Source organism: Equus quagga, chromosome 4 (assembly GCF_021613505.1).
Source record: "Equus quagga isolate Etosha38 chromosome 4, UCLA_HA_Equagga_1.0, whole genome shotgun sequence".
Taxonomy (NCBI): Eukaryota; Metazoa; Chordata; class Mammalia; order Perissodactyla; family Equidae; genus Equus; species Equus quagga.
Genome location: NC_060270.1, coordinates 140,329,304 through 140,354,070, shown reverse-complemented (window position 1 = coordinate 140,354,070; position 24,767 = coordinate 140,329,304). Strand labels below are relative to the sequence as shown.

General features: G+C 46.5%; 1 protein-coding gene across 2 annotated transcripts in view; it reads left to right on the top strand.

Moving 5' to 3' along the window:
* The first annotated feature begins 8,843 nt into the window (after nt 1-8,843).
* Nucleotides 8,844-24,767, top strand: part of CMKLR2 (chemerin chemokine-like receptor 2) — a 39,531-nt gene continuing 23,607 nt past the window's right edge. Inside the window, exon 1 of one of the 2 annotated variants that reach the window (XM_046659804.1) lies at nt 8,844-9,116. The gene's annotated coding sequence lies outside the window, so the exon portion shown is untranslated. Of the gene's footprint in view, nt 9,117-22,890; nt 23,132-24,767 lie in introns of those variants that run through there. The other variant, XM_046659806.1, reaches the window with a different exon arrangement.

The following is a 24,767-nucleotide window of genomic DNA, read 5'->3' as shown; positions in this document are numbered from 1 at the left end:
GGGATAATGTACACATTCCACACCTGAAGTCATTTCATGTGAAGCAAGGCAAATGAAAGGATATTTGGACATTGTTTCTTTAAGAGAAGTTAGAATTTTATCTTTCTAAACTTGCTATTCAGGGCATTTATGACGACATAATGACAGCATGAGGAGTACTTGAGTGCTGAAATTGAGGATGAAATTAAAGGCAAGAACATATTGATAATTTTGACAGGAATAAACGCATACACTTCTGTGTATGGTATGCACATTGGCACTGTCTTCCACATTCCATGACACTCATCTCACCCTAGCCCGGAGAGTGCGCATGTCCCCAGCTCCCAGCTGAGATAGCGTCTCTTCACGGAAACCAAACCGCTTCAAATCTTACACGTAGGTATCACATGAGCTGTGCTGTCTGTGTTCCAGTTTCTAACTTAGGATTTAAAACTCTGTGTCTAACTGCTGAAGCTACCAAGGGTGATTTCTATTTTAGAAATAAACTGATAAAAGTAACTTGCTGAAATTCATGCTGTCCAGATGTCCTTGAATCTCATGAGCCTGGTGGGCTCTGGGGGCATCTTGGTGAGAGGAGGGACCTCTCCAGAGACTGAGACATTGGTGGGGGCCATTGTTCTGACCTGGTCCAGGCGTGCTGACACTGACCCCGGCAGACCCCATGGGGGTTCTTCCCCTGGCCTCGAAGTCCCCGCTTTCTAAAACGCCTTAGAGAACATCTGTAGAATATGCTTTAGGCAGTCAGTAAAAGCATGTTTTTGAATAGTATAAACGTCACGGGAAAATGCTCATGGTGAAGCAATAAGGGCACGTTATAAAATTGCAAGTACAACCTAATCACACATAAATATTTTTAAAATATAGAAATATGCCAAAATGTCAAGGGTTTGGTTTCTCAAAACAGTGGAGTTAAGGATGATTTTAGTTGTCACTTTATGCTCTTTTGCATTTTCTGAATATTCTATGATAAGCATACTACTTTTTTATTGAGAAAAGTCCTTATTTTAAAAGTTCCTTTGAGCAGGTGGGTGAGAGGTGGACGGCAGGCGCTGACCTCAGAGCAATGAGTCAGAGCCCGCAACTGCCGCCTCACCCAGGCAGGTCCCACTCGGGGACAAGGACACCAGCATCCTCGCCGACCAGTGGAGGTCGGGGCCTGGCTCCCGGGGACCAGGTGCCCCTGTGGGGACTGCTGCCTGCTCCTTCCACCCACACCACCCAGTGGGGCTGGCACCCTCACCTTTTCAAGCCCTTCCTCTGGCTGCTGGCAGCCTGGGGCCCTTCCTGGGCCTAACCTGTCTGTTGAAACTCCCTTTAAAAATTCAGTACAGGGGCCGGCCCCCTGGCCGAGTGGTTAAGTTTGTGGGCTCTGCCTCAGCAGCCCAGGGTTTCGCCGGCTTGGATCCTGGGTGCAGACATGGTGCCGCTCATCAGGTCACGCCGAGGCAGCATCCCACATGCCACAACTAGAAGGACCCACAACTAGAAATATACATAACTATGTACCGGGGGGCTTTGGGGATAAAATGGAAAAATAAAATCTTTAAAAAAAAATTCAGTACAAAAACAGGAGATCTTATCTAATTGGTGTAGAGTTGCACATCTGGAAGATTGAAAAGTTCTGGAGTTCTGTTTCATGACAGTAGGAATATTGAACCACTGAACTACATACTTAAAAATGGTTAAGATGATGAATTTTATGTTGTGTGTTTTTCTACCACAATTAAAAAAAAAAGAAATAAAAAAAAATTCAATACAGCGAGCTCCAACACGACAGAATAAACCCAGTGGACGCAGACACACCTTGCTGAGCTCATGCGGTGCCTGAAGGGATGAATATATGCCACCAGAATACGCCCCTTGGTGCAAGGATTATCCTGAGTTGAAGGCACTCGAGAAACAGCAGACGCAGGAGGAGCGCTCTGTGCCCCTTCTTTCTGCCTGAAAGCAGGACACCACTTTCCCTTCGTGAAGGTAAGCGTTTCCCTCTCCTGTGCCAGAAGGAGAAGGACTCTTGTCACTGGGGATGGCATTGACCAGAGTCTGCAAGACAAACCTTGCTGTCTCAGTCCCTTCAGGCTGCTGGAATAAAACACCGAAGACTGGGTGGCTGATAAACCACAGAAATTTGTGTCCCACAGTTCTGGAGGCTGCAAGTCCAGGAGCAAGGTGCCAGCATGGCCGTGTTCTGGGGAAGGAGCTCTTCCTGGTTCACATTCAGTGCTTTCTCGCTCTGTCCTCACAAGGAGGAAGGGGCAAGGGAGCTCTCTGGGCCTCTTTTTCTTTTGCTGAGGAAGACTGGCCCTGAGCTAACATCTGCTGCCAATCCTCCTCTACTTTATATGTGGGACACTGCCACAGCATGGCTTGAAAATGATGCGTAGGTCCACACCTGGGATCCAAACCAGCAAACCCTGGGCTGCCAAAGCAGAGTACACAAACTTAACTGCTGTGCCACGGGGCTGCCCTCTGGGCCTCTTTTATCAGAGCACTAACTCCACTCATGAGGGCTCCACCTCATGACCTAATCACCTCCCAAAGGCCCCCCCCAAGACCATCACCTTTGGGAATTACGATTTAACAGATGAATTTGGGGGCACACAGACAGACTTTCAGACCATAGCACTTACTAAACAACCCTCATCTACCATCCGTTTCTTAGTTACCCTCCCACAATATATCACCCTGAGAAGCACAACCACCCCGTTTCTCCACAATTTATTACCCCTTGTTGACATGGTGAATAAGCTCAGGTGCCTAATGGCTTCTTTGGGTTTTTCCTTCTTTCCTGTGAAGTCCCTGTGTGCATGAGAAATACACTTTTTCTCCTGTTAGTCATTTTGTCAGTTTAATTCACAGGCCCTAGCAACAGGACATAAGAGGGCAGAGGAAACGTTTTTCCTCTCCTACATTATCTTTTCAGTCCCTGTGTGTCATGGCAACGGTGTACCTGTACACTGACACCTGGAGCAGATCAATTTTTAGCACCCTCCCCCCTTCCTCAATATGACCAGATTATTTTAAATAATATCATGAAATGAAACAAAAAGAAAACGAGATGGTGAGAATTCTCATTTACCGAACTTTGTCTATGTAATTATGTCAGGAAACAAAATGAAAAATAAATAAATAATACGTGTTTATAGTATAAAAGGAGGAAAAACGAACAAGTATTTCTTCAGCAGTTTTTATATATAGCTAACAATTTGACTCTTGATCCCTAGGTTACAGGCTGATACAATAATATTTTATGCAAATAATTGTCCAGTGACAGGGCTCAGGACACGCTACCCCAAAATGTGGCACCTCATCTTGCATGTTGAGGGTCTTAAGCTGATGGAGTCAGAGGAACGGCAGGTGCAGGCAGGGCTCTCTGGCCTCCCCTGAGGCAGGTCCTAAGAGCTCATGTGAGAGGTGCCCTCCTGGTACCTGAGGACAGGAGCATCCTTATCCCAGGATGGAAGGACACTGAGGTGTCCTCTTGGGCCACAGGCCTTGCCCCGTCCCCCCCGGTCACTCCCCTCAGCTCACACCCTTTGTCCTATGTCATTTTCCGACGCCTCTCCGCTTTTCATCCAACACAGCCTGAAAATGCTCAGTTTTAACCATTTTTTCGGGTCTTGATTTCCTTATGAACACAGGCTCCCATGACACATAAAACACATTAAATGAGTTTGCCGGCTTTTCTCCTGTTAATCTGTCTCTGTCGCAGGGGCGCCACTTAGATGGACCAACAAAACAGTTACTTTTCCTCCCCCATCAGCAATTAATCACCGACTTTTAATAAAACTGGTATGCCCGCAGAAGGTACAATGTTGGCCACTGTTAATCACATCATTGCTGTAATGCTTTGACTTTTTGAATCACTCTTTCGTTTTAAAACAACTTTTAAAAATTATTTTCAACTTAAAAAATATTATCCAAATTCAGTAAAAAAAAGTTTGTCTGTGGACTAAAATTCACATTTGCCTAACAAAACATAGTCCTCCTTACAGCTCCCTGTTGGTTGCACCATTGGATGTTTTAAAGATAACTAAAAACTCCAAGTGGTGGCGTGGAACAAAGAAGTCAAGATGCCTTCAGTTCTGTTTCTCACTCTTGACCACGACCGTCCCACGGTGTGTAGTTCAGATCTGTTGTTGAGATGCGCGTGCAGCATGTCGGTGGGAAACACAACCTGCCCCAGTGACACGGACCCTTTACCAGCTTCATCTCAAAAGAAAGCATCACTGAGTCCACAGGTGGCACTGGGGCAGCCCTATAACTGGGAGTTTTTTCAATTAACTTCCATGTAAGATACATTGTCTATTAAAGAATAAGTAACAAAAATTAAAATAAGTAATTAACTTTTATGTAAAAGATATTATTTATTTAATAAATTTTAGATATATATATATATGAATATATATATAACTAAAATGCATAGTAGTCACAACAATCTTTTTAGAACTTAAGGCAACAAAAGATTTTTTGAGGGGAGGAGTATTTCATCGCCGCCCTTGTTGGAATCACTGGCACCGAGATCACAGAAGCAGAAGGGCTCCGGCTGCACTGCTGCTCCTCAGGCCCCCACGGGCAGGGGACTCCCTTACCACCGGCACCGGGCAGGTGGCTCCCGGGACACCAACTTTGGGCAGACTGTTGTGTAGTTCAGCTGGTTAAAGCTGGTTTTGTTAATTTAATCATGTTTATAATGCATTCAGGTTTCACCAGGAAAACACAGAGGATTCATATTTTTTAAATGAACAAACCTAAAATTTATTAAGCAATAAAAATGATTGCCCAATGACTTATCTTTCTGTGTACTCAATTTTCCTAAAGTGAAACAACTCAAGAGGAAAAGAATTAGAAACGGACATGAGGGTGGAGAGCGCAAATTCCCGGAGGGTCCAGATGGTGCAGTCTGAGTAGGGGGCCGGGAGAGAGGTGTGGAGCCGGTCGGGGCCTGGAGCAGCCATGCTCAGCTTCCGCCAGCCGTTTCCTTGTGGGATGCAGGACCATTGTTACCCAGATCTGGCAATTTTTTCATGAAAGGCCGACAATCTAAATGGCTATGGAAGATCTGCTGATTTTTAAATGACGGAAATTAATTCAAGCTCTAGAAAACACTGAGCAGTGCAGACAAAACAGACCCACAGCTGCAGGATGCCCCAGGCCACCGTGCTCCTGATGAGAAACGCAAGTCGTCACCGAACCCGGAAAACAGGTCAGGAAAACAGGCTTTTTTCTCTGATCCTTTTTCTTTCCCAAAGTGTGACATTTCAGGAAAATCCAGATACACTGACATCATGTCAGGAATCTGCAGTCTAACGAGAAAAGCAGTATAATTAGAGTAATGGCTGGGAGCGGCCTCAACTCTCTGAGCCGTCCTTTCTGTTGAATCAGGACCAAGGATGGTGTCACCAGATGCCGGCTGACTATGTAACACACACCAGATCTATTTAACCACTGACGAGCCACATTCTCTTTCCAGGGCAATAAGTTAAAAGATTATTTACCTCCCTTGGTTACAAACAGAGGAAATACGTCTTCCAAGACTCAGGGTACTGCGGCCAGTGCCCCCCACCCCCACACGAGAAACCATTAGCCACAAAGCTGCAGGGCACAGGTGTCTTCTGAGAGGGAAGCACTCACTCTGCCCTCAAAAGCTTCAGGCCCTGACCTTCTGAGACTCGTAGCTCAGGGCAAATCTTCCTCAAGGAAAAATCGGAAGACTGGCACAGATGTTAGCTCAGGGCCAATCTTCCGCAACAACAACAACAATAGCCGCACCCCCCCGCCCCCGCACCGTACAGCCAGGTTGGCATGGCCCCATGTGACCTCCAAGCCTCTGGATCTGTGACCGCGAGTCCATTTCAGCACCTCAGGAAACTTTGCATGGTTCCAGCCTCACCATTCAACCCACTAATGGCCCAGAGTGTCACCCCGGCCTGCCCACCCTGAAGAAAGCGGCCGAGGGACACTGGCACAGGGAGACAGGGTTGGCCTGGAGGGCAAGAGGGAAAAAATTGAAGAGAAGGAAGCCTTTCCATTTCTCACAAATCAGCTTCTTTCATAAGAAAATATTCATTTGTGCAATATTCTCTCTTTTCCGGTGATTATGTTCTGAGCTGATTTTTTTTTAATAAACAGCAGCAAAAAACTTAACAACAATCAATATGACCCAATTGCATTCTCCCAAATATCCATTTCTGAAATTTCTATCATCAGGTGTTGGGGGCAAGTATGCCATTTTAACCTCAGATCAGGAGGGAAGAGATAAGGGTGTCCCTGATCACATCACAAGACGGAGGCCATGCTGCTCACCCCAGTTTTGTCTGGTGGGGTTGGAGTGGGGCGAGGGGATGACCGTCTTAAAATCACCTGATCCATCCTGAGGATTAGAACTTCACTAGAATAATACAAAGCTCCTCTTTTAAAATGTAATCTCTTCAAAAGAATGATTCTCTAACAGTGAAACTTCAAGCATCAGTGGAGAAAAGATATTTTGAGGGACACAGCCTGCTCCCAAAACCATATGATGGAGGCAGCATGCACCGGCTCCTCTGAGCCCTGTTGCCGTGTAGACCTGCTCACAGGCCACGCCCGCTCGAGAGAACTTGACACGCTAAGCACGGCAGATTGAGAACTCACAGTGATGCAGAAAATGGCCCAACTGCCCTGAAATCCTTTTATCTGACCAACGTTGTTCCTGCCCCTACCTTCCATGCACTCGATTCTGGAAACATCTCTTCTCACAGAGGGACGGGTAGTCTAATGATGAAATCTCTTAAGCACGTGGGGTGTGGAGTCACAACGCCTGGTTCTGAGCTCCCACTCTGCAGCTGATGACAGAGGCTGTCTTGACAGCGCTCCCAGGTTCCCACCCTCCCGCGTAGCCAGTGCCCCGTTGCCCCTCAGGCGGCAGTAAGTTATCTCCAGACCGTCTGAGCACTTCGGTTCCAACTCCTTGTGAAGCACGGACCAGCTACAGGGCATACCTTGCCATGTCGGCCGGGCTCCTCACGCGCACAGCCAACGACAGGGCTCATTGGCCGAGAGAGTTTATTTCGGGTTCCTGATTTTTTTGGACCAGTTTCAAAGCTAAGTAAGCATATGTTTCACCTCTGCTGTTTTAGGCAGTAGCTGAAACATAAAAATAAAAATGCTTACACTCGCCTGGGCTGCAGTGTGAACTGCGCTTGACCCCTTCCTGGCACATGGTAAATGCTTGCTGAGTGTCGTTTCTTGTCTTCCTTCTCTGTCCTTTGCTACTCGATGCTTTCTGTTCTGCCACCAAAAAACAAACCCAAAACCACATAAAGTAACCAAAACTTCCTGAAATTCTCCCCAAAAATGTCTTTTGTGGGTGAAATTGTGCTTTCATGCGATTACGGAAAGTAGCGTGTAACTATCGGTAGATACTGACGTTGCTGATGCAGAGGAGCGGGAGCTGGCGACAGAGCTGGGTCTGCAGCCAGGAGCTCCCCTGCTGCCTCCTGCCGCAGCCTCCTGCACGCTCAGGCAGCACCAAAAACAAACCTGCCAGGAGGATTCACAGTGGTTATTTCTGTGGAATCAAGGGATGGGGGCAAACGTGGGAGAGCGGATATCTTACAGGGCAGAGGGGCATCTGTAGTTCGAACGAGGGTTCCAGTCCACCACCCAGGATTATTCCCACATGCTGCCACGCCCCCCCCCCCCCCCCCCCCTCCAGTGAGGGGCACTGCTTTAGATTTTCTAGACCTGGTCTCGCAGGGGAGGAAAAATAATTTCTTCTCTACCTCCCTTTGTTCTCGGTGCAGACGCCCCTGTAACACAGACAGATGAACAGGAGAAAAAAAGCAATTCTAGTTATGTGCCTCCAGGCGCCCCGCAAAGATATGAGACTCCAAAGGCGGCTGGGAGATTGAGGATTATGGGCTGCCCGGAGCTCCGGAAAGGGACAGGGGTCTGTGGCTGACAGGGAGGAGGCAATTCCGGGAAGCTGAGGCGAGGAATGTCGGTAAACAGGCGCCCTGCTGGGCGGGTGAGTCTCAGGGGAGAAAGGGCCTGGGACAGCCCCCGCCTGACGCAGAGTGCCTTTATAAACGTGGATTTCCCTTTCAAAAGGGCGACGTCTACTCTGGCTCCAGAGCTGCTTCTGTCTGCAGTTACTCAAAAATAATCAGCTCAAAGCAGGTCTGAAGCTTCAGAGACGCGTTTGGGGGCACCGCCAGCTGCCCTGACCCTTCCCGCCGTCCAACCGCGTGCTCCTCCAGCACCTCCTCCCCACGACGTCCCGTTAGCCGGCCTAGCGATGTTTTAGGACCCGATAATGCTCAATTTCCAATGTCCTGAGGGCAGGCTGACGTCAGACCTTACAAAGATCGAGTTGTCTCTGCAGAGGAGAGCTAACCACATCAAGGCTTGCTCCCTTCAGCCTCCACACTTCTCACCCCCTGAATTTCTGAGTTCTGAGACCGGCCTCAGGTACACACTTGTGTCCACATCTGCCAGGACCACAGGTGAGATGAGGGATAAAAGTCAAGACTTTAACCTCCTCAGAGCCGGGAAACATGATAACTAATGTGATTCTCATTCTTCACTATCAGAAATACACGGACTCCTGGTCTGTAGAATCCTTCTCACGGGTCCTACCGTCTGCTGTGTGCTCCGGGGCTCTCCTCTGACGTTCTAACGTCCTCTCCATTCCCTCTTGGGGGGAAATTTAAGTTGACTTTTCATAAACAAAAGCCCACCCCAACAAAGGAGGGACTGGAGCCCCCTCCATCGCTCCTTTTCAGCCCGTGTTACCCGCAGCCAATAGCAACACTCTCCGTTCAGAAAACAAACGTCAGTGCCCCGTGTGCACACTGAGTCCAGCACCAATCTGTGCGGCGTCCTCGCGGCTGGCTGTCTCCCGCAGCACACGATGAACTTTTATGGAGGGGGCGGGGAGTGCAGAACCACATGCAAGCGAAACCCAACATCCTTCTCCTCCTCAGTGTCATGTCAAAAGCCAGATAAGAGCCAAAGAGGAGGCTGGGCGAGGAGTGCGCCACGCAGCCGCTCGGAGAACCAACCTCCGGCTCATTCTGGAGCGGGTCACGCCTGGGCACCACCGCAGCGTCTCTCCCCGCACAGGACCCACCGCGGTAAGTGCCTCCCTGTTTGTTTTCCTCCCACCACACGTTTGCAGCTGACCTGGGGAGGATTCCTGCTAATGACGTGTTTACAAAACGGTAGCCGGACTAACCACCCGCTGGTAAAAGGGGAAAAAGACTCCAGATCGTTTGTGGAAATGCTCCATGTGCAGATTCTTGTTTTGGGTCCTGCCAGCAGTTTCTAGGGAAGATCACAACAGGGTTCGCTGCAGCTGCTGATTGATGTAAAATCCTGGAAGATGATGAGGCTGCGGGGGAAGGAGGGAGGGAAGGAGGGCAGAGAAGGATGTTCAGTAACTTCCTCAGCTTTTACCTAGAAAATTACAGCGCACAAATGTGGGTTTAAGTAGCTGTGACAGGACTAGTCAAAGTCCTTATGGAAAGCCCACTGCAGAGAAACCCAGTAGGAGACAGCTGTTCTCTAAGATGAAAACTGAGTTTGCCCTCCTTCCAGTACAAGGCAGGGAAAGCTCTAAATTGAGTAGCAATGGGATTGGTTGTTTTTTCCCTTGCTTTTTAAGATGAAGAGCTTGTGGTTCTTCAAAAGGAACGTTTCTTTGCTGTGCTGCATGTCTGAAATCTCACACCCAAGACTTGTTGGAATAATTGGCCGTGGGCTCGCCTAAGGAAGAACCGTGGCTAGACGCAGGGAAGGAGCTGGGAGAGGGCTGCGCCTGCCCGGTGGTCCCTTGGTGGTCAGACAACTGTCAGCACCAATGGCTTTTTGTCTAATACTTTATTCTTCCCTCCAAAAGAAAGCTAATGAAAACCAGATGAGGCTTTGATAACAGAACTTTCATCAGCAATTACTCTCTTAAATTGGCCCTTTTCACTTAAAACAAACTCATTCGCCCAAGTTTCCACTAACTTGTTGCTAAATTAAATCCATCAGTGTTTTGTTTGTTTGTTCTGCAGAAAAAAAGGCCCAGGGACGTTTCTCCGGGTCTCAAATTACCCTCTTCAAGTAATTCCTCTTACTGAATGATTCTCCTCGTGTTGGCGCGTCTTCCAGACACTGAATGGTTTTTAAGTTTTTCATGGCCTTTATTTGTGATTTTACCTGACACTGAAGTCCTTTACTTTATAAAAGAATGTCATGCATTTTTATGTTACCTTACAACGAATTGTCATGGGAAGCAACATCCCTGACCTACGTGTTTAACCCAATAATCCCCTTTCCAGGGCCACAGCACATGGAGCTAGCCTTCAGAAGAAACTTTAAAAGGAGAAAAGCTTCATGCTCAAAGATTTTTTTTCCAAATTATTTATAATTTTAAAAAGCCAGAAGCAATCTAAATATCCAACAGTAGGAGGCTAGGTAAGGAACTTCTTATATATCATCTCAATGAAATATTTTGCAGTCATTAGGAAGTCAAAATTTGGAGGGTTATGAAGCATCATGGATGGGTGCTCATGTTATAAAGTTAATGATTATAATTATGTAAAAATAAATGCAGGTGAAAAGAATTGAAGAAATTATGCAAAATTGAAAATAGTTGTGTTAAGCTGGTGGTTTGTCAAGAAGAAAAACTTTTCATCTACTCTCTTAGGTTCAGTTGCTGAGGGCCTGCAAATTACCTGACAAGTGACAGATTAGCAAAAAAACCCACAAAATTTAATCGCATATGTTATTAAGGTACATAGGGGAATTCACAGAAAAATGTGACTCAAAGGGATGGTTAGAATTTGGGGGGCCAGCCTGGTGGAGTAGTGGTTATGTTCATGAGCTCCACTTTGGTGGCCCGGGGTTCGCAGGTTCAGATCCCAGGTGCAGACCTGGCACCACTTGTGAAGCCATGCTGTGGTGGCATCCCACATAAAATAGAGGAAGATTGGCATGGATTTGGCTCAGCAACAATCTTCCTCAAGCAAAAAGAGGAAGATTGGCAACAGATGTTAGCTCAGAGCCAATCTTCCTCAAAACAAAAAGAATTTGATCCTTGTATACTGTCCTAATAGAGGAAAGTAAGGAGGAAAAAGGCCACTTATGGGAAGACAAATGACCTTTTAGAGAGATAAATAAGCGCTTAGGAGAGTAGATGGGCGGTACGTGACAACATCTGCTAAGGTGTGGTTGGAGACTCCCCGTCTCCGGTGGGTGAAGTGTCAGTCTTGCGGTTGCTCCCAGGGAGGGGACTTATGAAGCTACGTTCTCCTGAGACCTCAAACGCCTTCTGCTCACAGTAACTTTTGCACCACAGCAGCACATGCTGGACCCCCTCAGGTGATCTATTCCTTCTTTTTCACCCAAACTTTTTCTAGTAGCCCGTTACTTTTATTATTGAAAAACTTTACAATGTTGCTAATTCCTATCTATTCTTTTCTTCCGGTCTCAATTTTCACATAAACTACAAAAAGTTAGACCCTTCAATCTGGCAGGTGCTCTTTGGTTCTCGTTCACCTGGTTTCTTCAGTGACATTAACTCTAATAAAGGTTTTTGCCTCATAAAACTTCTAATGAAAGTCGTAAAAGCCAAGACCACAATAAACATTGATGATATAAAAATTTAAAAGGTGGGAAAGACATAACTAATTAAATGAAGATTACTAACAGCCTTCTCTTAAACTGGACCGTCTCCACACACACCTTGCATCTGTGGTCACACAAGCTCGTCACACTTGCTACTCGATTTTTCCTGTCGCCCAGAGCTCCGGTCCCAACTCCGCCTCCCACCTGTTCCACAGCTGAAGCAGAGCAAACTAGCGTCTCAGTTTCCTTTCCTCTGAAATAACGTGATGGACTCAGCTCCTCCCAGCACCTCCGTCTCCTCCCTTATTTTAAACCTCTGCTTGTTAAATCGTCCACAGCGTGGGGCACGTGGTGGGCGCCCAGCACGTGCAGTTGGTACCTAATAAAGGTTGGGAGAGTCTTTTCTTCAGACTATTTTTTCATCTTCTTCAGTGATCAGAGTATGCTCTGATCATTCCGTTGATACTCAAATAAGATGCAAATACTCCTCATCGTTAAAGAGAACGGAGTCAGGAGGAACACAGTACACGTGATCCAGGCGCAGCTTTCTGCTGGAAAGGATGAGTCCTCCGTTCAGCCAAATGAGGATGTTGTTCAGGTGGTTAATTAGGGGGTGGAAGGGCAAGGGTCAGACGGGGCCTGGCTTTGCCCGTGGAAGTTTCTCTGTGAAGCAGACTGACCCAGGGGGGAACCAAATGTCCAGCCTTGGTCTCCTTGGCTCCCCCACCCCCACACCCCGCAGCAAACACATCCACTGGCCCGTGTGGCCTTGGGTGTGGGAAACACACACAGCCACCCCCCAGCACAAGTGCAAACAGGGACCTGGTTTGTGACAAACAGATCCATCAAGTCAAATAACCAAGGCGTGTGAGCGCTTTCTGAATGGCTGGGATTTTGTGTTATTTTATTGTTTGTTTTCGCCTCTATCTTCACGCAAAGGGAGACAGAAGTTGGAAATCTGTTAGTTATTTGGAAGTCTGCTATTTTCCATATTTTGGGGGGAAGAGGGCCTGTTTATCGTTAACCAAGAGGCCACCTGCCCCTGTCACACTCAGTCAGGCAAGTGTCAACCGGAGCGTCGGTCAGTGTGGTGGGAGAGGACGCCGGGATTTTAGTGGGAGTTCTCGCCTTCACTGAGCTTAGAGTTGTGCTGCCTGGGAGACAGAATACGTTACAAACAAAAAGGTTCTAAAAGTGTGCGGTACCCACAGAATACGGAGTTCAGCAGAGGGAGGGAGGGACAGATGGGAACCGGAGTGTGCGGCTTCACAGGCCACGTGGGAGGGGAGACTGAGGGGGAAGATGTGGACTGACTGCTCAGCTGCGGGTGCGCACCTGCCAGAAGGCCTGCTCGGCCGAGGAGCCCCGAGGGAGGACTGCCAGGAGGGAGGAGCCCGAGGAGGGGGTGTGAGAGCAGCACGAGAGGGAAATGCCAGCAGTTTGTTCCCCCAAAACGTCACGGCACAAGCAGCCGTATTTGGGGTCTCCTCTGACAGCAAATGTCGGAACGGAAGTGAATTCTCCAGCCCACTCCCCTCACTCTGTCCACAGCTCCACCCGCTTTGACAAGGCAGCAGCCTGTGCTCGGGCGGGGCCCCCATGGAGTCTGGTGCTCAGGAGGAGCTCAGTTCACCTCCTCGAGGCCCCCGCAATGCTTGTCAGTGCTTCTTCTCAAGTGCGATGTATTTACCGGGTAAACGCAGTGGGTACCACATCAGCCGATGGGGACACCCCAGTGAATCCTGAATTGAAACTCTAAACACTACCCCATTTATGCCCACTGTCAACTGGGCAATTTCAGGTTACAATGGGAATATATTTATATAGCACTTCCCATTTCACTGCGCTATTTTGACAACACTGCTGACTACTCTCCTCTAGGGAATCCACATATAACCCGATTCCGCAAAGAAGGTTCTCACTGAAGCCCTGAAAACTGGTAAGACCAGTGTGGCTGATCTTTGTACAGTCTTCAGAATTTAACCAAGCCAGTAATACAGCTGCTCTCAAAGCCAGGCAAACCCAGTTGGGACCAGGAGGTCCCCAAGTGGACTTGGCTTCGGGCGCAGTTCTGTATTTTGTTTTTTGCAGGGTAAGACTCGCCCTAAGGTAACATCTCTTGGCAATCCTCCTCCTTTCCCCCACCAAAGCCCCAGGACATAGTTGTAAGTTCTTCTGCTTCTTGCATGTGAGCCACTGCCACAGCATGGCCACTGACAGATGAGCAGTGTAGGTCTGCGCCCAGGAACCAAACCTGGGCTGCTGAAGTGGAACGCACTGAATTTTAACCACTAGACCATCAGGGCTGGCTCCAGGTGCAGTTTTTAAATTGAAGGCTGAAGTAGAGTAGGAAAGCTCAGGCCCACAGTGGGTTAGGTGGGCATTCTTAGAACCCAAAATAGGAGGCCTGGTTGGGATCACTGGCAAAATGGCAGCCCCTGGACAACAAAGTTGAAGCAAGGTGGAGCCGAGGGAGGAGTTCACGTGCTAGGTTTAGCACATAAGGAATTCAATAAGCAGAGGTCAGAGTCTTCTCTCAGGAACTGTGCAGAAGAAAGGCAGAGCTCACACGTGCTTAAGATGGCCTCCAGGGTTACCCCCTGAAATTCTAGTTGTCTTTCTTTTTAGGCAAGAAACAAAAAAAGTTATTGAAGAACTGTCCATGGTCAGCCAGTCAGTCACTTAGTACCAGAACTGAATCCGCTGGGAGGGGTTCCCCCATTTCAAACGCTTCACACAGTTGCGCGCAGTAGACCCCAGCACTCCACCAAGAGTGATCGTTGCAAACACGTGTAGCGCGATCATCACAAAGTGTCTGAGGACGCTAAGGGTACGTCGGGCTCAGACACAGGCAGAGGGAGCATTCAAAAGGGAAGACCCCAGGCAGAAGGACCTTGAAAGGAGCTGTGCAACCAGGCAGCTTGCAAAGGACAAGGGACCCAGGCCAGGTCTAATAGACATGTGCAGGGTTGAATTTTCATTGGGACCAGATTGTCCCTAAGGCACGAAAAATAGTTTGTATACAAAGTCAGATCATTGGGCCTAGAAGAGAGTGCTTATAGATAGGACATCCTTAATTTTTCACGAAACTTTCTCTTTGGTGGTTTATAATGATAAACCTCGATTTGAGTGGGAAAAATGTGGTAATGGAGCATTCTGCTTAGTTATATAACTAAGAGTGGACCTAGTTTTTTTATTAGGTTGTAGCATATAAAAGTGCTGTTATTTGACCTTGACCTTTTTTTTTATCGGTCCTACTCCTTTCTTCACAAATTTTTAAAAAAATTTTTCTGCTTTTTCTCTCCAAATCCCCCCAGTACACAGTTGTATATCTTAGTTGTGTGTCCTTTTAGTTGTGGCATGTGGGACACCACCTCAGCGTGGCCTGATGAGCAGTGCCATGTCCACACTCAGGATCCAAACGGGCAAAACCCTGGGCCACTGAAGCAGAGCATGCAAACTGAACCACTCGGCCATGGGGCCAGCCCCCAGACCTTGACCATTTTTGACCTAACAAAATGGCAATTTCTTATGTTTCAACATAAAACATGGATTACTAATTTAATAAAAAATAGCACAGGCCAGTCCCATGGTGTAGTGGCTAAGTTTGGCACACTCCACTTTGGTGGCCTGGATTCACTGGGTTTGGATCCCAGGTGTGGACCTACACCACTCATCAGCCATGCTGTGGTGGCATCCCACATATAAAGTAGAGGAAGATTGGCACAGATGTTAGCTCAGGGCCAATCTTCCTCAGGGGGGAAAAAAAAAGAGTACAATATATTTATATATATATAATTATTTGTTTTATTATACAAACATTTGATCTATGTTTTTTATTTATACACATTATATAGTTGACTCTATTTAACACTGAAACCATACTAAACATACTGTAGATTGATGATGGAGAAAGCGCTTCCTCCTCAGCCCCTAAGCTGACCGAGCACCCGTCGTGGTTCCTGCCCTCTGCGCTGTGCTTGAGACACAAGGGTGAGTGAAGCACCATCCTGCCCTGAGGCTTGCACAGTCGAGTAAAGGAAACTCACACATTAGCAGAGCATTGCTACAGGAGGCCGTGTGCACAGGGTCAGAAGGAAGCCCTGCAGTCAGGCAGACCCAGAAGCCTTGTCTGAATGACTCGGGCAGGAGGGCCCGGGCCCATGTGCATAAAAAGCTGATACTTATGGCCTGGGCTTTTGAGAAAAGAAAAGGTTCTATTTCAAGGTCAACCAGCAAGGAGACAGGAGGCACGGTGCTCACATCTGTCTCCACTATCAGGGTTTGGGTGAAATTTAACAGGTTGGGGGAGCAGGCAGGCTCGCAGGCACAGGATTGGAGGGGTGTAAGCATTTATGGGAGGGTGCGGACAGGGCTTTAACTCCGGATCTTCCCAGGCATCTGAGGAGAGTCCGGCTTCCGAGTCCTGGTCGGCCCCGTCCTCTGGTTCTGTGGGGAGAAACTTTGGTTCATGTCGCAAGTCGCCCCCTGCTCAGCTCTGGAGACCAGCTTGCTGTCTGGGTGCTGCCCCTGCCGGGCCACTTTACCGTTCTGCGATGCACGGGTCCAGTTTAGACTGGTGCCCGCGTTGCATGGGCTTCGCCACTTTTGTTAACTGCCCAACCCCCCTTAGCCTCATGGAAATAATAGCAGTCCTTCACAGGACTGTTAGGAGATGAAATGGGGAAATGCGGGTGAAGTTGCTTTCCATTGTACTGTACTTAACACGTACTCAGGAAATGTAGGGATTACCGTAATGTGTTAGATGCTACTTATATAATTAGGTATGCTTGGTATTTGCTTCCTTCTGAATGTAGTTGGGTGAACTGGTTCTAATTAAAAGCGATATAGGACTAGACAGCCATACAGTGTATAGTGAACTTGTTTGCTCTTGATAATAGTTTGGAGAAAAATCTTATCATCTCTCCCTGGAAGTCGGACCTGTTGTTAATCAAAGGTCCTGGTCTGATTAAGTGGCTGGACGGATTCAACACGGCCCTCACGAGAGAGGCTAGCATCCCAGGTACTCAACATTCTTTTAACACCTCTAATAAGAAAGAGGAACTGAGGGGCCGGCTCCGTGGCCGAGTGGTTAAGTTCGCGTGCTCCACTGCGGCAGCCCAGGGTTTGGATCCTGGGCGCCGACATGGCACTGCTCGTCAGGCCACGTTGAGTCGGCGTCCCACATGCCACAACTAGAAGGACCGGCAGCTAGAATATACAACTATGTACGGGGGTTTGGGGAGATAAAGCAGAAAAAAAAAAAGAAGATTGGCAACAGTTGTTAGCTCAGGGGCCAATCTTTAAAAAAAAAAAAAAAAAGAGGAACTGGAAACGGGAGCTAATGGATTTGATGATAATTAAGAATTTAAATGCCCTACTCAAATTTACCTTTGCCTTCACAGACAAAAATAAACGTTAGTTATCGCCGAGATGCCCGTGGGCGCAAATGCCTTTTATCAAAATCCACTGAGCAGTCTTTCCGCCAGTCAGGAAATCTTATTGAGTTCTACTCCCCGCCAGGCACCACACTTGGCTCTGGAGGTACAAACATAAGCCAAACGACAGCCTGATTTTCATCAAATAAGCCGTCCAATGTATAGCTGAAAACTGTGAGTGAGGAGTGAGAAGCAGGCCACTGGTATAGACCGGCACAGGCTGTGGAGGTCAGGTAAGAGTTCTCTTAGGAAAGCGATGTCCAAAAGTACAGCTCACCCACTGGAAGTTTGGTGATTTTCTCCTTAATTCCAAAACCACCAGCAAGCTCAGGAAATAAAAGCTTAGTTGAGTCAATTGTTTGGTAACCTTATGGAAAATACTAAGTTGACATAAATTATTCATTCCATTACCCAGCTGTGTAGATAATATTAAACATGATTTTTCTGTTTGTCATTCTGCCCCTTAGGGGTTTCCTTTCATAACTTGGTTCAAAATAAAACCATTCACCTCTGGAGTGAGTTGATCACAATCCACACACACACAAAGTGTGTACTTAATTACAGTTCTTTGCACGCACTAACCAAGAAGATGTGAAAAATGTAGAGGACAGTAAAATGACTGAGCTCCCCCACCTTGTCTGGGAGGGTTGCCTTGCTCTGGAATATTTCACATATAAACGTGGTATTTCTCCGTCGTCTGGAGAGGTTGCATGGGGAGCGGCATTTCAGCACACACTTGAAACTGCTTGTCTTGTAGGAGGGATTATAATATCCCAAACACTAAATAAAAGCGGTATTTTCAGATTTCCTCAGAAATGTATTACATCTCCCAGAACACAGGGAGGGAAAAAAAAGATTATAGAATGTCTCTCCATTTTAACTTTTTATTAGAATATTTTTAAGACTGTTCATACTCATTTATTCCAGCCTTAAGGAAACAAAGACCTGATTTTTGAGAACTGGATCTATTTTCTAGCCAGAGCAAATGGAAGCTGCTCAAGTGTGCCAAGTGTTCTCTGTAATTTCCTCGAGAATGACTGTTTCTTCCTTTTTACATTCTTCTCAAGCAATCAGTAAGTAACTTATTCATAAACCTAAGAGATTGCCCAAACAGAATTTCCTTGGAAAAGCTGGGTTTTTCTTGCTGAGCCAGACAGTTGATGTGTTTTCTAGCCAGCTGGATTACAGCTAAAGCAGTGAGATTACAGCAAGAAGCCAGCTATGCTGTACAGATCTTCATCACAAGCAATGAACTCATTCACAGGAATCATTTGATGCAAAATAAATAAACTCCTTTAGTAGAACATAGGATCAGAATGTCCTGCTTTGGAAAGGAAGGGATGAGCACAATGTAGCTTTATTGTAACAGCAGGAAACCATTCTTTTGTTGCTCACAGTGGTATCTTGGCTGATGTTTTCCCTTAGAATGAAACATGAATCCCAAATGTTATCTTTAGATAACTAGGTCTCTTTAGAGCCATTGACCCTTAAATTAGCTGGAAGCCCAAGAATTTGCCACCTTTCAACAGTCATATGCTAGCTATATATGTTTTTTCATAATACACCCTAACAACAGGAGTACTGCAGTAATATCATAGCAATGACATCTCACAATTTCTGAGCTCTTCTGTGAGCCAGACACTGTGCTGAAACTCACCCACATCTTCTTGTGTAATTCTCACAGAAACTCTCCAGTGACTTACTGATGAGTTTTCTCCCCAGATGACAGAGGAAGAAACTGGAATTGATTGTAATCGAAAAATGATGTAGTGTCTGTGATCACTGTCTCTCATTTGCTATTGTAGGGGAGGAAAAATATCTTTTCCTCCTCCTCTTCCGAATTCTTGGCTGGAGAGGCTGTAACAAAGGACAGGTTAACATGAGAAAAGCCTACAAATTCATTTAACATAAGTTGTGCACGACAGAGGAGCCTTAATAAGAAAATGAAGACCTGAAGAAACAGTTAAACTTGTGTTTTTATACTAGGTTTGATGAAGAGCAGAAAGTCATGGAAAATGTGCTAGGACAAAGGGATATGAGCTCAGGGGAGTAATCTAGGGGACTGAGCCAGGCCTGTTGGTCCAGATCCCTCTCAGCATCCCTCCTTCCTTGGAGATAAGGATGCTCCTTTCCTTGGGTACCGGGAGGGCCTCTCGCATGAGGGTTTAGTGACCCGCTTCAGGGAAGATCAGAGGGTCCCTCTGACACTTGCTGTTTCTTAGATTCTTTCAGCTTAGTTTTTCAATATGCCAAGGTGCTGTATCTGGGGTAGTGCCTCCTGAGCCCCATCAGTATCTATGCTGGATTGAGGAAAAGAATGTGAAGTAGCGTCTACAAACTAGAAAACAGGACATAGAAATCCACTCTGAGTAGAGGGAAACAGGAAACGGGAGACTGCAGATAAAGAAGAAAATTACAATAGTCATAGAGGACCATGACCCAGACACTGAGCTTCACTTAATCGCCTCATTTCATCCTCCCAGATGCTCAGTCCAGTTGATACTATTATCTTTATTTGACAGAGGAGAAATGGGGGCTCAGAGCTATTGACTCACTTCTCAAGGCCACACAGGTAGGTCGTAAGTGACACTGCAATTAGAAAGCAAGATCTGTGACCCGAGGGCTCCAGTTCTCATGCCGTAAAATTCTGCCCAGAGAGGCTCCTGACGGTGTCTGAGTCACATCGAAGCATGTGGTGAGGATGGGCTGGTGGGAAAGAGGGAGGTTCAGCAACTGGAGCAACCAGGGCATCAGAAGAGAAGGAAGACAGGCATGGAAGACTGGAGAAGGGAATGCAGAAATAAAACCCAACTTGACGCGAACACCCAAGAAATGTTTAGCTATCCCAAGGGAGGGTTGAGGCTAGGAAAGTTATGGATTAGCTGTGACTGAACTCCTTCAGGGGCTGCTATGCCCCACTTTGTTGAAGCAGATAGTGTCCTCAGGCCAAGGAAGGCTTTCTGTGTTCTCAAACCTCAGCGTTGATCAGGCAAAGGCGCATCTAACCAGTTATCCTGGAGTTTGGGGATGGCCAGATCATTGCCTGGGCTCCCTGTCTCCGTTTGAGTAGCTATAGCAGAGATTAAAGTGGTCTCAGATTGACTCGGGGCAGGTGGGGGGGGGGGGGGGGGGGGCGGAGAGCTGCACGTCCTTGAACCCTGTGCTAGCGTCCTGGCTATGCAAACAGTTGTGATAATCTTGCTTATTGTCTCCATTCCAACAGTCGTATTAAGGACCCAGCTTCTAACACACAGTCCTCAAAGAGAACAGAGAACAGAGAGGGATAAAGGGAAGAAAGTCTGGGATCCCTAAAGAAAGAATTTATCTCAGCAATACCAGACTTGCAGTGGCGTCTGAATCCTCTCCTCTTGAGCCCTTCCCTGCCTGTCCGCTCTTGCACTTAGCGCCCTTCCTTTAAGAGAGGGCGTCTGTCATCATCCTAGAGCGGAAGGTAAACTTGGGTTTTGGAAACTGAGTGTACCCAAAAGAAACTTCATACACATTTTTTTTTAAATGTTACCTACACCCCTACATTTTTCTCCTTATCTCTGTTGTTCTCTGAAGGTCAGACCAACACTTTTGGATTAAAGACTTACTAAAAGATAATTTTTTTAAAGCTGAGCTCGCAGATACAGAGAACAGGCTGGTGGTTGCCAGAGGACGGGGGTGGGGATGGAGAATTGGGTGAAGGGGGTCAAATGGTACAGACTTCCGGCTGCAAGACAAATAAGTCAGGGGATGCAACACAGTATGGTGGCTATAGTTTATGATACTGTGTTACATATTTACAAGTTGCTCAGAGAATATATCTTAAAAGTTCTCATAACAAAAAAGAATTTCGTAACTAGGTATGATGACAATGTTAATTAGATTCATTGGGGTGATCATTTTGAAGTATATGCAAGTATGGAAGCATTATGTTGTACACCTGAAACTAATATAATGTTATGTGTCAATTATACCTGAATAAAAAAAGAAAGAAAAACAAACAAAAAAAGATAATTTTTTAAACAAGTAAATCATGACTCAGATACAAATATAAATTTAACGTTTCAAATGTTTTATTAAACTTATTAATTAATGATAGAATCTGTAAGGTGTTACAATGGGTTAAAAGGAGAATTCAGGGGTGGGTAAGTTCGCACATTCGGCTTGGTGGTCCAGATGGACCTATGCATTGCTCATCAAGCCACACTGTGGCAGGCGTCCCACATATAAAGTAGAGGAAGATGGGCATGGATATTAGCTCAGGGCTAATCTTCCTCAAAAAAAAAAAGGAGAATTAAAAGTATGACACATACAGGCCATCGGGAATATTGAAATGGATTTATAAGCAGTTGCAAAACTGGCCAAACTGGTCAGTATTCACAGAACAGCAATCAGTCTCATTCCATGGACACGATTCGTTTGTGCTTCCATGGACAAGGATCTTTTGCACCATTGTAAGTTGTCTACAACTTGCACAGCTGTAAAACACCCAGAGAGTGACAGCACAGAGAACTGGAAAAGGCACACCTCACAGGATTCCCAGGAGTCTTGTTGCCCGTTTCAAAGTCCTTCACAGTTTTTCCCGACAGGCCCTAAATACTGAAAAAATTATGATATCCTTCTTCATATGTAATTCAATATTAAAAAACCCTAAAGCAAATCTCACCAATTTCATAATGAAGTAAAATGGCTTCTTCCCAGAATTTCTCGTTGTGAAGTTATGGATAAATTGGCGGAAGTTACCCTTTCTGACGTCCCGCTGCCTCTGCTTTGCTGGTGGCCTGAGTTGGCTGTGGAGCAGTCCTCTCCTCCGGTCACTTAGCTCCTGGCCACACGGTGACGTCTTTAGAAAATCCTCTTGTGGGCCAAGCCTTAGTATAGGCCAACAGCTGAGTATTTCTTAATGAAATAAATCTAAGGAAAAAATGCAGGAAGCATTATGTGGTACTGTCACTGGAAACAGTCAAACATCCGAACTGACACCAACCATAAGCTGCATCTTCCCGGGCACTTCCACATCACGAATCAGCTTCCTCTGTGTGAACACCGCTGTCCTGACTTCACTCCATGTTCCAGGTCAGGGGGTCGAGAGGCTGGGGAGTGTGGTCCTTTTTAAACTATGTGGTAAGACGCCACCTTGAAAACACTTCGGATATTTGCTAGGTGTGTCAGTTAAAAAGATAATTTTTATATTATTCAGTGCAAAATAACTAGTTACAAACTTAAACGAATTATTTTAAATAAAAGTTGCCTAGGGCGGAGGTAGCTTTCTAGATTTGAAAATGAGAAGGTGGGGGCTGGACAGGAGGACAGAGATGAAAAGTGAAGGCTCTCGGTGACACTCTGCTCCACTTTCTCTGGTTCTGAGCTGGAAGGAGAAATAGTGAGTACAGTCAAGCAGACCAGACAGAAGACCCAGAAACTACAGCGGGGATCTCAGGGTGACACTTGCCAGTTAGAGCCGAGCCCCATCAGCCAGTAGCACCATCAGCAATCCCCCAGTGGTTTGTCCTGATCATGGGAGGACTGTTGTTTCCTGGTTGACACTTCCACCCAGCCCCAAGGGGACAAGGGTCCAAACGGGACAGGACTGACACCTGGCCCATGCCCATGTCCACATCGGTTTGGGTTCCTGGTGGTTCTACCTCCGGTTTTGATTTCTGCATTCCAATGCCTAGCTGACCGTCCCCTGCAGCTTTATTCATTTCTGGCCCCACTGAGTGAGCACCGACGCTTTGCTAATAAATAAGCTGTATTCAGCGATGCCAGTTCATACCGCCGGCTGACTTCATTCCTCCATGGGTGGTGGACCACCCCTTCTCTGTGTGGTGAGTCGTCCCCCGGGCCCTTAGCTGTGCTGCACGTCTTTGCTCAGGGTCACTGCACACCTCGGTGCCCTTCCTTCCAAGCGCCCCCTGCCCCTCCTGCTCCAGGAGCCGGGCAGCACTGCCTCTCACGCCTTCCAGGGCAGCCTCAGCCACACCAACTACAGGTTGCTGAAATATTTCCAGAATTCTGATTCTCCCAACTTGCAACAGGAAAGAAGAAGTAAGAAAAGAAGCAAAGACACATTTAATTTTGGCCAGAATGCTCAGAGCTGACGTGTAGAGGTAAAATGATTAACTATACCAAGATGGTGTTTGTCCCACATCTCCCACACTTGTTCTTTCACTGGGTGTCGACTGAGTATATTCCTTGTTCTAGGAATTATGGCTACAGCTGCAGCCGAGGACACAAAAGGCAAAGTTGGGTCCTGGGAGTTCATGCCGCACAGTGGTGGGTTTTCTTAGCATGAGGAGGTAAATAATTAACAACTTAAGGAGTTCTACTTTGAGAGGGGGAAATTTGGAGTCTAATTGGCATGCTGATCTCTGTGAGGAAGCTTTAAACTCCTGCAGAATCTAAAGGGTGCAGTGCTCCAAGAAGGGCTGCCTTGCAAACTCGAAACAGAGTTGAAAGACTGGAACAACCGCATTCCTACATGAAATCTCAGCTGTTAACATTTTGCTCTATCAGGTTTCTCTGTAATTATCTGTATATGTATATACATATTTTTAAAATTTTTTATTAGAAAATAATTTCAAGCTTACAGAAAAGTTGCAAGAAAGACACAAAGAATCCTCTCACCCCCCCTTTCCCCAAATTCACCAACTGCTGACATTTCCCCATTGCCTTAGTGTTCTCTCCATCCGTGACGCACGGAGGGAGCTCTGCGGAACCACTGCAGAGGAAGTTGCGTGCACGTTGCTCCCGTCCCCCATATGTTTCAGTGTCTATTTCCTAAGAATAAGGATAGTCTCCTACATAACCTCTGTGGACTTATCAATCACAGGAAACTTCAAATTGATACAACACTTTCAGCTAATCTACAATCCATATTCCAGTTTTGTCAGTTGATCTAATAATGCTCTTTTTGGCATTTTATTTTTCTCCAGTATAGGAGGCAGTCCGGCATAATATATTACATTTAGTTGTCGTGTCTCTTTAGTTTCTTTTAATCTGGAACATTTCCGCAGCCTTTCTTTGTCTTTGATGAATTGGCGTTTTTTAAGAAAACAGAACTTTCAAAACAAAATGTTCCTCATTTGGAGGTTATCTGATGTCCATCTCATGTCACAGGTTGAGTTCTCCCAGAACAAGACTCCGAGACAGAGTTTAACGATCAGATGTTTCTTAGGTTGTGCCCTTAGGATCAATAACTGTGTGTGGAAGGGCGGGGGACGCACAACTCGTCAGGGGGAGAAATTGAGCTGCGAGGTAGGACTAACAGCCAGAACTGACTCTAGGTGGACCTCTGAAGCTAAAACAGACCCGTCAGAATTGTCCCCCATTGGGCCAAAATGGCCAGGCTTTTCCACTTTCATTTCATGATCATTGGAGGTGAGCCACCCTGGAAGGGTGTGACGTGGGGTGAGGGGTCTCCTAGGGCTGCTGGCTGGAGGCTGTCTCTTCTCGACCGCTCTCCCAGGAACTCGGAGAACAAGTTTTCCCTGAAGGGTATCTGGACAATGCATTTCCATGCACCACATTTCATGATGAGAATCAGATCCTACATTCCCAGCTGGACAACTACTACGTGCATTTTTTCTGAATTTTTTGAAAGTAAGTGTAGACTTTAGCCCTAAAAACTTCAGCTTACACTCCCCAAAAAAGAGCATTCTCCTACAAAATAATATCATTAACACACCTAAGGAAACAAAACATAGTTTGTTAATGAGATCCAATCTATGTTTGAATTCCCCCAGT